The sequence below is a fragment of the Zingiber officinale genome, chromosome 2A, assembly GCF_018446385.1.
Source record: "Zingiber officinale cultivar Zhangliang chromosome 2A, Zo_v1.1, whole genome shotgun sequence".
NCBI classification, from domain to species: domain Eukaryota; kingdom Viridiplantae; phylum Streptophyta; class Magnoliopsida; order Zingiberales; family Zingiberaceae; genus Zingiber; species Zingiber officinale.
The window spans coordinates 23,244,996-23,258,880 of NC_055988.1; the positions used below are offsets into that span (position 1 = coordinate 23,244,996).

General features: G+C 38.5%; 1 non-coding gene and 1 pseudogene across 1 annotated transcript; one reads left to right on the plus strand and one right to left on the minus strand.

The window, feature by feature from the left end:
• Window positions 1-9,905: 9,905 nt before the first annotated feature.
• On the minus strand, window positions 9,906-12,125 carry LOC122043589 (annotated as a pseudogene).
• Window positions 12,126-13,687: 1,562 nt separating this feature from the next.
• On the plus strand, window positions 13,688-13,885 carry LOC122044630. Its single transcript, XR_006129661.1, has one exon. It is a non-coding gene; the product is annotated as a U2 spliceosomal RNA (small nuclear RNA).

Below are 13,885 nucleotides of genomic sequence, written 5' to 3' on the forward strand. Positions count from 1 at the left end.
ACATCAAAAAGAGTGAATCAAGGTCAAGGGTTTCTTCCTAATGAAAGTCCCATACCTTTCATTGAAACTCTTAATTTCCCCCCTGACACTAGAGTCAACAATTAACTTAGTGATAATCCCATATCACTCATCCTCAAAAATTTCGACGAGTAAAAACTCCCCCTAAAAGTCAACTCCTCCTTGACTAATAGGTAAAACTCTCCCTAAAAGTCAACTCCCCCTTGACCATTGCACCAACAATGTCTTGGAGAGTTTCAAACCTTTAGAAACCTAAACTCAACTCCCAAAAACTTGAAATTTCAGACACCTGCTGAAAATCAGAAATTCGGCACGCACTGATCGGTCCCCAGACCGATCAGGAACCCCTTGGATCGATTCCCAAATCGATCCTCGCTTTCTGGATCGTCACTGATCGGTCACTAGACCGATCAGGACTTCTCTGGATCGGTCCGGTGACCGATCCAGCCTCTGAAATCAGAGATTTCTGATTTTCTCCCCGGGAGAAATTCAGAAACTCACAGAAAATTCCAGAAATCGTAAAATTTTGAGGATACATTCCTCATAACATATATTATCAAGGAAAAATAGTTTTTTATGAAAATAACTTCCATTTTCAAATCTTGATACAAAGTTCAAAAACTTTGAAATAGTTCAAGTTTACCTCAACTTTGTATCAATTTGCTCAATGATGAATGCTATCACTAGAAAAGCTTCATCAAGGTTTTTCAAATCAATTTTGAAATGATTTTAAACCCTTTAATTTGGGACCACAATCTTTGGGCTATATGTACATGACTTGTACATAAGCTTTCCCTATGATCCCCAATTTTGAATTAGGTTCATCTAGGTACAAGAGCTATGCACCTTGATCCTAACTCATCATCCTAATATCTCACACACATCTAAGGTGTATCAAACACATCCAAGTCAATTTTGATGTGAGATATGGGTTTAGGTTATCTTAGGCTAAGTTTTCATGCATTTTCTAAAACAACAACTTGATCTCCATATCAAATTGTGTTGTTTATCCTTAGATCAATTTCATTGATTATAAATGCAAGAAATGATGACATGGCATAAAATGATATCATAAATGAAAACATGTGCCAATGTCATGATGTCATGGCATAAAGTATGAACCTTAAATAAAGCATGACATATAACTAACCTAAGCATTATCATGACATTTCAAATGATCATAAAATAAATATGATGTCATGACATGGCATATGGAAAACAACCATGGTAAGTTAGCACAAATAAAATACCTAGATTACCTATCTAAGTATCCTTAACACCTTAGCTAACTTAAAATCTAAACCTAGATTGCTCAAAGTGCTTCAAGAAAATGCTCAAACCTAAGTTGGCATTCCTATTTTTCTTGATTAATTTATGCCACTTAACATTAAGTATATCCTCAAATATTGGCATATTTCATATTTCCTCAAGAATAGCACCTTTTTAATTAAGGCCTAGATTGTCTTAAATACCTAAGAGAGTACCAAGACCCCAACTTGGTATTTCTCTAGGTTTTCCTAACTTGTGCCAATAAAGATTAAAGTCGATATAATTTTTTTTTTCAAATATGGCACAATTTACTCTTCAAGGAGTAAATGATAGATTCATTTCATTTTCAAAGATTCACAAAACCTTGAAAATGTTCCTTGAGTGTCAATTTCCTCAAAGTTGGGTTAACTACCCTTCTAATCGGAGTTGACACTCTCTAACCCATCTATGGGGTAGAGAAGATGCTCCTAGGAACCCAATACCTATTAGAGCTCATTGGGTTCACTAAATATTCACTAGGGATAACTTCCCTAGCAACCCTCCTAATGACCCTCTTAGGCTTTAAAGCCTTGGCCATTTGGGACTCATCAAGATCAACTCTAGGGGTGACTCCCCTTGTGACCTTGGTGTTGGTCTTCCTAGCCCTAGGTTTTGTTCCATAATCGAATGGAACATTATGATAGGTGAGTTTGACCATTTGGGACTTAGGTTTGTGACCCAAACCTTTCTTGTCCTTGGACATTGGTTTTTGACCCTTAAACCCTAGAGATGACTTCTCCAAGTTCTTAAGAGCCTTTTCCAAAGTATCAAGTCTTGACCTCAAGACTTGATTCTCCTTCTCTAATACCTCAATTTTTAATTTTTCATTTTTCTTGGAGGTATTCCTAGGCATGTGTCTAGTTGATTTGGGATTTCTACCTAGGTTTTCCTTAGCCTTAGATGAGTTAGTCCTAGGGTTGGCTTTCCTAGTGTTATCCTCATCTAGGCTCACATGTTTGGCACCTAAGCATGTATATTGATTCCTATAATTAACATGCTTATCATTCTTGACAATAGCAATAAGGCTACTAGCATGCATCCTACTAGAATTGCAAGAATGTGCCTTAGAGATTACCTTAGGGTTTGCCCTAGCTCCCCCTATACGTGTGCTCGATCTCTTGTCCTTGTAAGATTGCGTCCCCCTCGGACATTGGCTCCTATAGTGTCCCCTTCGCTTGCATTGGAAGCACACCACGTGCTCCTTGCCCTTGCGTGTTGGGACTCCGGCTTCCTTGACCTTTGGCGCCGGTGGAGTCTTCCTAACCCTCCTTGGACACTTACTCTTGTAATGTCCATACTCCCTACACTCAAAGCACATTATATGTAATTTACAAGAAATTAAATTGCTTGATTTACCTAGGGTTGAGGATGGTTGAATGCTCTCTCCTTCATCCCTTCCGGAGGTAGAAGCTTCTACTTCTTGCTCCGAACTTGAAGAAGAACTCTCCTCCTCTTCATCCTTAGATGTTGAGTGACCCTCAACCTCTAAATCCATGCCTCCATGATGTGAGCGACTTGGCTCACTTGCCTCCTCTTCATGGCTTGAAGTGGAGTTCCCCTCATGAAACTTGGCCAAGTTATTCCACAACTCCTTGGTGTTGTTGTAACCACCTATTCTACACAAAATGTCATTAGGTAAAGAAAATTCAATGATTTTCGTTACCTCATCATTGATGGTTGATTGGTGGATTTGCTCCTTGGTCCACTCCTTCTTCTCTAGGGTTTCTCCTTTCTTGTTCATCGGAGACTTGAAACCTAATTGAACACAACTCCAATTTTCAAGGTTAGTCATAAGAAAATACCTCATTCTTACCTTCCAATACGCGAAATCGCAGCACTCGTAGAATGGTGGAAACGTGATGTCTTCTCCGAGTCGATCCATTCTCTAGCTTGTGCTCCCCGGGTGTTAATCCGATGAAGAGCAACCTCGCTCTGATACCACTTGTTAGGATCCTTCGTACGGAGGCTAGAGAGGGGGGTGTGAATAGCCGACCCCAAATCGTCGTTTCTTTCTACAAAACGTGTTAGCGCAGCTGAAAATAAACACAGAAACGAAAGGGAAAGAAGACAAACCTCAAACAAATCGATGTAACGAGGTTCGGAGATAAACTCCTACTCCTCGGCGTGTCCGTAAGGTGGACGAAGCCTATCAATCCGTCGGTGGATGAGTCCCCGGAGAACCGGCTAATAGATACTCCTTGTGGGTGGAGAAACCTCGCCACAATACTTATAACAACAAGAAAGGAGTACAAGGAAAGCAAGAAGCAAATACAAACAACAATATGAATGCAACACTCGCTTGCCTTCTCTGTCGACCGGAGGCGATGAAGCAGCAACTTCACAACCCAACTGCAGTAGCTGATCGACGACTGGAAGCTCACGCGAAGCTTCGGAAGCGAGCTCAACAAAGCTCAGAACCTCAGAGCACAGGAGCAGAAGCTTCAATCCAAGGAAGAAGAAGAAGAAGTAACCAATGTAGAAGCTCTCAGCCTCCTTTTATACCTGCGGAGAAAGAAGCACAGAATCTAGCCGTTGCGTCACAACGGCTAGTGCCCTGAACCTACTGATCGATCCACAGACCGATCAGGGAACTTCCTGATCGGTCCGGGGGACCGATCAGGCTTTGTGCTGATCGGTCCCCAGACCGATCAGCCCCTCTTGCGCCTCGCTCCTGTTCGGTCACCAGACCGATCAGAATATTCGCAGTATCACTGGATCGATCACCAGATCGATCCAGCTCATGGTTTTCGCCCAAACCAAGTCCAAACCAACATCCGGTCAATCTTGACCTGTTGGTACATTGCGCCTAGCATCCAGTCACTCCCTTGACCTGCTAGGACTCCCCGCTAAGTGTCAGGTCAATCCCTTTGACCCACTTAGACTTTCCTCTCTGTACCAAGTATCCGGTCAATCCTATGACCTACTTGGACTTCCCATCACCAGATGTCCGATCACCCTTGATCCATCTGGATTTTCCCTTGCCCGGCTTCACTCACCAGGACTTTCACCTAGCTTCACTCACTAGGGTTTTCACCTGGCTTCACTCACCAGGATTTCCAATCTGCCTGGCTTCACTCACCAGGACTTTTCCAATTGCCTGGCTTCACTCACCAGGACTTTCCCGTCTGCCTGGCTTCACTCACCAGGACTTTCCCGTCTGCCTGGCTTCACTCACCAGGACTTTTCCACATCCGATCCAGAGAACGAGCTCCCGAGCCCTCTCTGACCACAGTCCGGAGAACGAGCTTCCGAGCCCTCTCCGACTTCCCATGTGCCAAGCTTCCATACTTGGACTTCTCCGTGCCAAGTCTCCATACTTGGACTTTTCCCGTGCCAAGTCTCCATACTTGGACTTTTCCCGTGCCAAGCTCCCTGCTTGGACTTTTCCGAGTCAAGTCAACTCACCTTGGGTCAACCAGGTCAACCTTAACCGCGGGTTGCACCCACAATCTCCCAAGCTTGTATCCTTGTCAAGCATCAAGGTACAAACATTGTCAAACATAACTCGTCAAACATCAAAACACAACTCGAGTCCAGTCAACTCAAGTCTAGTCAACCTTGACCTAAGGTTGCACCAACATGGGGGAGGAAGCTCTTCTCCATGAGGTTATTTGAGATTATTTTTGAGTTTAAAAGTGATGGAATTGAAGTGAAAAAAAAATAGTGAAGAAAATTTTTTTTTGGCAAATCAAGAGAGTATCAAGTGTGGAGATAGAGTATCAAGAATCTTGGATTCTCATCAAATTGAATGAGAGGTTAGCTTGGTACTTTGAAGTGGTAATGACAAATGGTATTCATCTCTTTTAACATCAAAATGGGTCAACTCATCAAGTATATTCCTCCAATACTCTTATCTTCTCAATTTTTCATTGAATTCTTTTCTTTTGCCTATTTCATTCACTTTAATTGTTCTTCTTGCTTTCATTTCAATTCTTGTTGATAAATCCTTTTGATTCATGTATGCTATGTCATATAGTGGTGGAGAATTAGAAAATAAGCAAGCTTATGGTAGTGAAATGTTGTGAGTTGTATTGAGTGAGCTCCACTTATACATGTTTGAGTAGAGATAGAATAGGTGAATCCCTTGTGAGATTGCATCTTGCTTAATTTTTCAATTGGATTAAAACTACTATACCTATTAATTTTTGTTTGAATTGTATTCATGATTGTTTGTGATCTTTAGATGGTCTTAGTTAAATTCCTTTTACTATCTTTTATATATTGCTAGAGAATTTGTGTGGAGATGATTTTTTTTGTTTTCTTTACTTGCAAGGGACGTTCAAGATTAAATGTGGGGGATTTGATAACCATGATTTTACTGTATCATTTTGATTCATACACGCATGGTTTGATGATATATTCATAGATGAAACTTATATATGCATCACATTTCATGCATTGTCTTTATACTTGGACTTAATTGTAAATTATCTTATTTTTATGCTATTTGATGCTAATATTTGATTCTTATTTTATAGGCATCAAAGGATCTTGGATGTGGATCTATTCGAACCGAATTTGTGCTCGAATCAGAGTTTAAACGAGAAGATCAAGCTGCGGAGTATTATGGACCGTTCATCAAAGATCGGAGAGATATGAGCCATCCATTGAAGATCTGGTCCATCCGACCTAAGAGAGAGTAGATCCAGGCCCTAGATTAAGATCAGCACCTTCGGATCGGATTTTAAGTGACTTTCCACCGTTGATCAAGCTCCAAATCAATTTCAGCCGTCCGTTCAGATCTGGATCAGATTTAAAAGAGAAGCTACAGTAGCTTCGTGCTTCGTCGACTCCTCCCCATAGCTTTGCGTTGCGCGTTCTTCTCCAGCGAGTTCCAACCCCGATTCCTTTTCCGATCATCTCTCAAGCTTCGACATCAGTGAAGAGCTTCACGGCAACTGGATTCCGATCATCTGGAGCCTTCGGTGGGCATTCCCTCCGGCGCGATTTTGCTTCCGACGATACTCTACTTCCACGGATCTGTTGGGCGTTCCATCAGATTTGTGATTCCCTTCCGACTAGAGAGCATTAGCGGTGTTCCTCCATTGCTACTGAACCGCATCCGATGACAATCCATCATCCACAGCTTCATTCCAGATTCAGAGTTTGTGGGCTGCAAAAATCCAGATTTCGGGCCGGTTATTGGTTTTGGGGTGTTTCCAGCTTGTCGGGGGCGTTCCTCCGGCGATGTTGAGCATCCCTGGAGCTGATTTGCCTCTAAGATTCTTCTCTGATGACCGGAGTTGGGCGTTCTCATCTCCAGCCTCTTGTGTGACGGCAAGAGTGTGCAAATTGTTAGATTGGTTGTGAAATTGGATTGGTTTACCATTTTATGTTTTTATGCAAGTAATTTAGCATTTCATTACCCACTCACTGCTCGGATCAAGGGCTCTACTCTCATTCACCTTCGATCTCACGGGCTCCATGCCCGCTCCATTCACGGGATTCGCTCCCACTCACCTCACGGGTTTCGCTCTCATTTGCCATTGACCTCTTGGTTCAGATTGACATGGTCTCTGTTGCCTAGATGGCACTTTCTCATTCACGCTCTCGCCTTTGCTTACCCTTCCTCTTTCCATCCACTCGGCATTAGCTCGGTCTCCCGCTTAGCATTCTTTCGGTCACTTGGTCGAAATTCATAGCCGCCCGATCAATATCACCCGGCTATTCACTTAGCCATTCGCTCGACCACTCACTTTGTTCCATTCGGCCTATCGCTCAACGTTTCTCTCGGTTGCCCTCTCGGCACTGACCGCCCATCCACTTGACATCCGCTCAGCAACAATCGGTCGTTCGCTTTATTCCGTTTGGCCACACGCTCAGCATTCTGTCGGTGGTTGTTCGGCATTACCTCGATAGCCCGCCCAACATCAACCTAGTCATTTGCTCAACATCGCCTGACCCTCTGCTCGATATGGTTCGGTCTCCCATTCAGCAATCGACCGATCACCTGCTCGGCATACACTCAGGCACTATTTTTCATCGCTCGCTCGGATTTTTTAAGTCACTTGCATGATATCGCCACAACTACTCATTCGACAACAAACCTAGTGATATGACGACTCTGTATTCAGTAGAGATTCGACTTTATATCAGGCTTGATCTAGTCAGCCAGACTCGCGCCTCTTTCGACTAGACTTGAAGGGGAGGCTTGTGATATGGATGTGTTAAAGGGGCCCAAGGTAATTAGGGAGAAGGGCAGGGGCATTTTTGTAATTCTACTATTTAGGGCATAAAGAGGGGCTTTTTTAGGGTTTGGGAGGTCCGCCGCCACGAAGGGAACGAGGAGGAGAGCCAATGCCTCCTCCCTTCTCCAGGCTGACGCCGCCGAGGTTGTAAACACCACCGGGCTGCCGGCCGCCTCCGACTTTCCCTCGCCGCCACTTTCTCTCCCTCGAGTGGTCACCTCCTTTTTTCCATTCACACACACCGTAGGCAACGCTAGCAGCAGCTGCCTCTCCTCTCCACACGGACGTTGTTGATTTCACCTCCGCCGTTGCCGCTTCCTCTCCCGTGAGCGGTCACCTTCTCACTTCTGCTCACGTACACTGCTTTCGACGCCGCCTCTCTCACTCTTCTCCTCTGCTATCTCTCGCGACGAAGAGGCCGACAACGTCGCCCACCAAGCGCCAACCTTGGTTTTTTACAAATGTTTTTTAGATATTACATTTTTAGAACAAACTTTTTTTTAGATATTATTACATTTTAACTTGAAATTGATTGATTAACATTTTTATATTTTAAAGTTTATTTATTTGATTACTGAGTTTAATATTACAAACGTTTGGTATTTTTTTAAAATTTTATTTACAAATTTAAAAACAATTTTGTTAATAAATATAGTTTACAAGTTTTGTTTGTGAATATAATTTTTGAATAATTTAAAATCTTTGTTTTTAAGAAATTTATTTATTTTGTTTAATGAATTAATCAGACATATTCATTTAATTCATATCGAATAAATATAAATAAATGTTTACCGAGTTAAACACTAAATTTTCTCATAAATGTTTAATTTTCTTTTGTTATCGAATATATAACTAGTGGAAATTGCATTTAAAATATTGTTATCCCTCATAATTTGTCAAGTTTTTTAGAATGCATTTTTATGGTTTTTAAATCATTCATTTACCTTTATAATAGTTTTAATTTATTGAGTGCAAGTTTTTTTTACAATTAACTTAAGCCCTATAAATTTAGAATTTCCAATATTTCTTTAATGTTACAAACTTATATTTGCAATTTGTATAAATGCCATAAAATCAAAAGGCTCATAAAATTTAACTACCTTGTTGGAGATAGAGATGTTCTTTGTATATTGCCAGAAGTTAACAAGTTAGGGTTAAGTTCTCTAACAAATAGATGTTTGCCATTAGATGATCTCGATAGGTTGAGTGCAAGCAATGAGTCCATTTTTGCCCACCATATCGAAGATTGAACTAATTCTAGCATGTCTTATCGCGTCATGAATTGGTTTGCTCAAATCATGCATTTTTTATCGTATTGATACTGACAAATCTAAGATTTGCACCCTAAAAGTAAGTTAATTTTATAGGAATATTATAGTGAGGATTTGGGTTATAAAGTCTGATTTAATGATTGTTGATGAATGTATATATTTGCAATGCTGAAGAATACTTTTGAGTTGCAAGATTTATCGCATCGCCATTAGTGTTCAATTAACCTAATCATGGAGCTAAGACTAGCTTAACATTACAAGACAGCATTGGGAAGATGTAGAACCAATATCATCACATCTAAAACCCTTATTGTCTCAATCATTTTGGTTTTACAACACACATTACAAGAACTAAAACAAAAACATTTTGGATACAAGTCAATCGCAAGAAATCTTCTCTAACCGCATAAAAATGATAAGAAATCCACATGCAAACTCAATTTGATAGATGTTCGAAGCAGTTCCATTCCCATGCGCTTATTGTTGACCATATATCTGAATATTTGCCAAATTTTGAATCTATCGATTAGTTCCCTCATTGTCCATGGTATAAACAGGGATTTGATAGTTCTTAATGTTCCTCTTTGGGCCATCTCTAGGATTCAGATTATCTGCATCTTCCTTGTAAATTTTCACATATGTCCTGGCACCTGCCAAATCAAATTTTCTACCATAAAAAGCTGATAATTGTTCTCGACCACTGAGTCGAATATGTCTGTAAAGTTCAATGAGCATGCCAATTTGTACCCGTTACAAAGCTTGCATTTACATACAAAAACCAATATTATCCGGTGCAGAAGCGCACGAATAGATGAAGCAAAGAAGTTTATTTGTTTCGATAGACCAAGCATAAATTCCACAAACTATAAATTTAAAGAACGGAGAGATTCTTATGAATGACAGAAACAACACTTTGAAAATAGATTAAGAGATTGATAGACACATGAAGTAGGAGGGTCGTAATTAAATTGCTAAACTCTAAAACTTTACTAGATCCCGCATGCCGTATCCATGAGTTGTCCTGGTGACCCGAACATCAGCACATGGCACCTTCATAATTCATATACTGTTTACAATTCAATTAGGATATTTCCAAAAAGAAAGAAGTTTTCCAAATCGATCAAGATGGATTCAAGATGGATTCAAGATGGGTATCTTTGTCAAGATGGGGATGAAGGCTCCTCTCAATTCCAAATCGATCTTTTCTAGTCTTTAAAATAGCCCCTCATCGCACATGAATAGCATCATAATCACCAAGTAGGTGTTTGATCTGCAAAAGTATTTGTATTTAAGACCAACATCAGAATTATGAGAAACTTTCAAGACTAAGCCAAGAAATATTCCCAAATAAAAAGACTGCATAGAAACATAAGAAGCATTATAAGCCAGGCAGGCCTCTTACGCGAATAACCTACAAAGTTCATTCTTGTCATATTTTATGAATCTACTAAATCTTATTGCATTCTATAATAATAGCAAGAATGAAAAGTTATTCATATGTGTTGGAGAAATTCTCCAGTGGTATCTCAATATGCATCCTTTGTCTGTCACAAGAACAAATTCATCAAATGTTCTCATGTCACACGTTTGCAAGAATTATTCATTTGAAAGTGAATTTCTCTTGAAGGGTTTGTGCCATAGAAACATCACAACCCTAACAAAAAGTGAATTTCTCTTGAAAGATATTTTACTTGTATTATGAGATAGTTATTAGCTATTTTGCAAGTCAAATAACAAATTTGGAGAACCAATACCTTATCTGCTACATTCCTTAGTCTTTTGGCAGCCATCGTAGGAAGAAAATCATGTGGTAGCAAAACAGAGCTGTGATTGGTTTGATCCTTGCACTCCATAAACCTGGATGTTCATCATGGTCAAGACTAGAGCTTGAAGATTCAAAGATCACCTAGCAAAGTATCGGACCATTTAACCATGGCGACATCTTGGGAAATAAAGAAAATTTCATGTGCGGATTACTTACCATGCAAGAGGACTCGCAGTGCGGTTAATTAGTAGCACATTGGAGTAGTGATTATTTTCGTTGAGATCACTCCTGCTAACTCCATTCACGTGAATCACTCCTTTTCTTCTTAATTTCGAATTTGTTGACAATATGTGTGACCATGCCTTTGAGTTGTCCGAAATCACTCCTATTTTACTTGAAATGAGATCCAAATCCTATAAAGAATCAAGAGAAGAAGAACTTGTAGCCCAACTAAAAAAATCAAGTGACCATAACCAATTGCATTGATTGAACCGATATCAGTGCAAAAATGTAAAGACAAGCACATAAAGCATAGTCGGGATAAGAATTCCTAAAAGAAAATTGGCCCAGGACACTAATTGAAAGATAAAGAGAAAAGGATAATGAATCTAGAAAGTGCATTTGATGAAGAAGATATTCAAAGGGAGCTTGATAAATGAAAGCATTTCAAACAAAAAGCCATACAAGGTTTCATACGAGTCATTGAAATGACATCTCTAATATTCTTAAATTCACTATACACTAAAAAATTAAGGTATCTTGCACAAAAAGACTGGCTCAGATTCCAGTCTCTTAGTCTAACTAAAACACGAAAACAGCTGCACAATTTTCATTCGATTTTAAATATAGAGAGGAATGTGCATATCTTTCAAGTTACAAGTAGATTTGATATCAAAGTGACAATCTAGCTATGTCAAATTGCTAAAGAAATTAAATATTAACAAAACATACATTAGACAAAGTGGAATGGAACCCACTGCACAACCTATCAGAAAGAGTATATGATCCACGGGAAAGATGCAGAAAGCTACATGAAAGAGTATATGAGCATAAGTTTACCCGCTATTGATTAAATAAAAAAGGAACAAAATTTGCACAATGCTTCATTAAAGTTTTAGAAAAACACAAAAATAATGTCCGTGACTTGTCAAAACAAGGTCAGCACACAACTGTGGTACAGTATAAAAAATAATAGAGCTTTAATTATATTATTCAAGAAGTTTTTGTGTTTAGTGCAGCTTCCTTATATTCAAGAGGTTGAATAGCTTGATTTGTTTCAATGAATTTGATTGAGATGATAATCACAAAAAAGAATGCCGTTGGAACCGAAGAATCGACATAACGGTGAGAGTTCGAGGTGCCGTTCACTAGATTCATCATTCTACCAGACGAACTAATTTAATAATGATATTTTAGAAAATACATTAAAATTTAAAAATGGGGATATAGCTCAGATGGTAGAGTGCTCGCTTAGCATGCGAGAGGTACGGGGATCGATACCCCGCATCTCCATGAAATATTTTATTAGTTTATGTTTTTTATTTTGTACGTGAAAGTTTACCTTGCATTTTCCATTTTATTTGCAAATTAAATATATATACAGGAATTCATTTATACATTAATTAGCTGTTAGTATTAGGGAGGTTTAAAAATATATTAATTTTTGTTTAAAGTATTTGAAATTGATTGATTGGAGTGAAATACAAATACACACATATTGACACCCAATGAGATATTTTATCCCAAGATCTATTGAATCAAACGCCCATATAAGTACCAACTATACCAACCCATGAGAACGTCTGAAACGGATAGATGAAACTAAAAAATATTGAATCACTTTAAATCAATATTAATGTACTTTTTGAAGTCTTTTTAATGTATCTATGTCCCTATATTTGAATTCAATAACATAAATCGAGATAGAAGAAATTTTAAACTTACAAACACTTGATAAAATTTATCACAAACTTATTATAAGACCTACGGATAATACTATTCACTAACTACATTATCATTAGATTCCTAAAATTCCTTTGGTTTAAAAAATATTAAATTTTTTCAATTTCTAAATAGTATAACTTCATCAACCAATTTCTTCCAAAATTAACGGATGGATTAAAAACAATCTAAATCATTTGAAACTAAAATCAATCTGCTCCTATAAATTTATTTAATATATTTATACTTGGGATGAATGATTTTTTAAATAGGTAAATTAAAATTTTAAGATGAAAAGAAGGGGTATACGGGAATGTAATACATGATTTTGAAATTATAAAAATTGAATATGTGAAATCGAAAATACTGAAACTTTTTCACACAGTTCAGTGAAATGCCGTGTTAGATTTCAAGGATCTTAGGTTCATTTATAAAGGGTAGCAAATAAAAGGAGATCCCATATTCAATATATCATCAAATGAATATTAAAAAAAAAACATCCTATAAAAAAATATTTTATATAAAACTATACTTTTTTCAATATTATTGTATCTACTACAACCTAATCAATTATTTTATTTTAATCAAATTTGTTATTTATATAATACTCTTATATTAAAATATTACTTGGTCAAAATCATTTAAATTTTTTTAAAATTAATTTAAATTACTAAAATCATTTTAAAATATTTGTAACACCTACCTAAATTGTTGTCATACAACTCCTAGTGACGAGTCGAGCCAATCGGGGGGATCAAACCCACATACGGTTTCAGCGGAATATTCGATCAGCTTACGAGGGAGCAAGGCGAAGGGAGGGTGAGCGACGAAGGAGAGGTCTTGCTCGCCGACGCAGCTGCAACGGCGAAGCAACAAACCTTAACTGCCTCCAGAACAAAATCGCAAGCAACAAGACTCTCCTTTCTTTTCCACGACCAAGGAGAAGGAGACATGAGAAAGATCACGGATTGCAATGTACTCTCGCCTCTTCTTAAAAAAAACTCTAATGGCCATTTAGACCAGGTGGACTTGTACTCTCGCTTCTTCTCGCAAAAAAAAAAACTACTGTAATGGCCTTTTATAGTACTAGATGGAGTTTAGAGTTTAGGGTTTAGAATTTAGTCCCATATCGTTTGTTTTTATTGACGGAGTGGAACTAGTGCTATAAAAGAAGAGGCTATGGTTCTATTTTATTCATACCTTTCTCGGCCTTTTGGCTAAGATCAAGTGTAGTATCTGTTCTTATCAGTTTAATATCTGATACGTGGACCATTGGTTCACTATGATATTAAATTAATTTTTGTTTTGGGGAGGGATCATTACAATAGCTTGCTACTAGATCCTTCACGTGTCATTCTTGTGTTGCACTTTTGCAGGGATTCGGCGCACCCGAC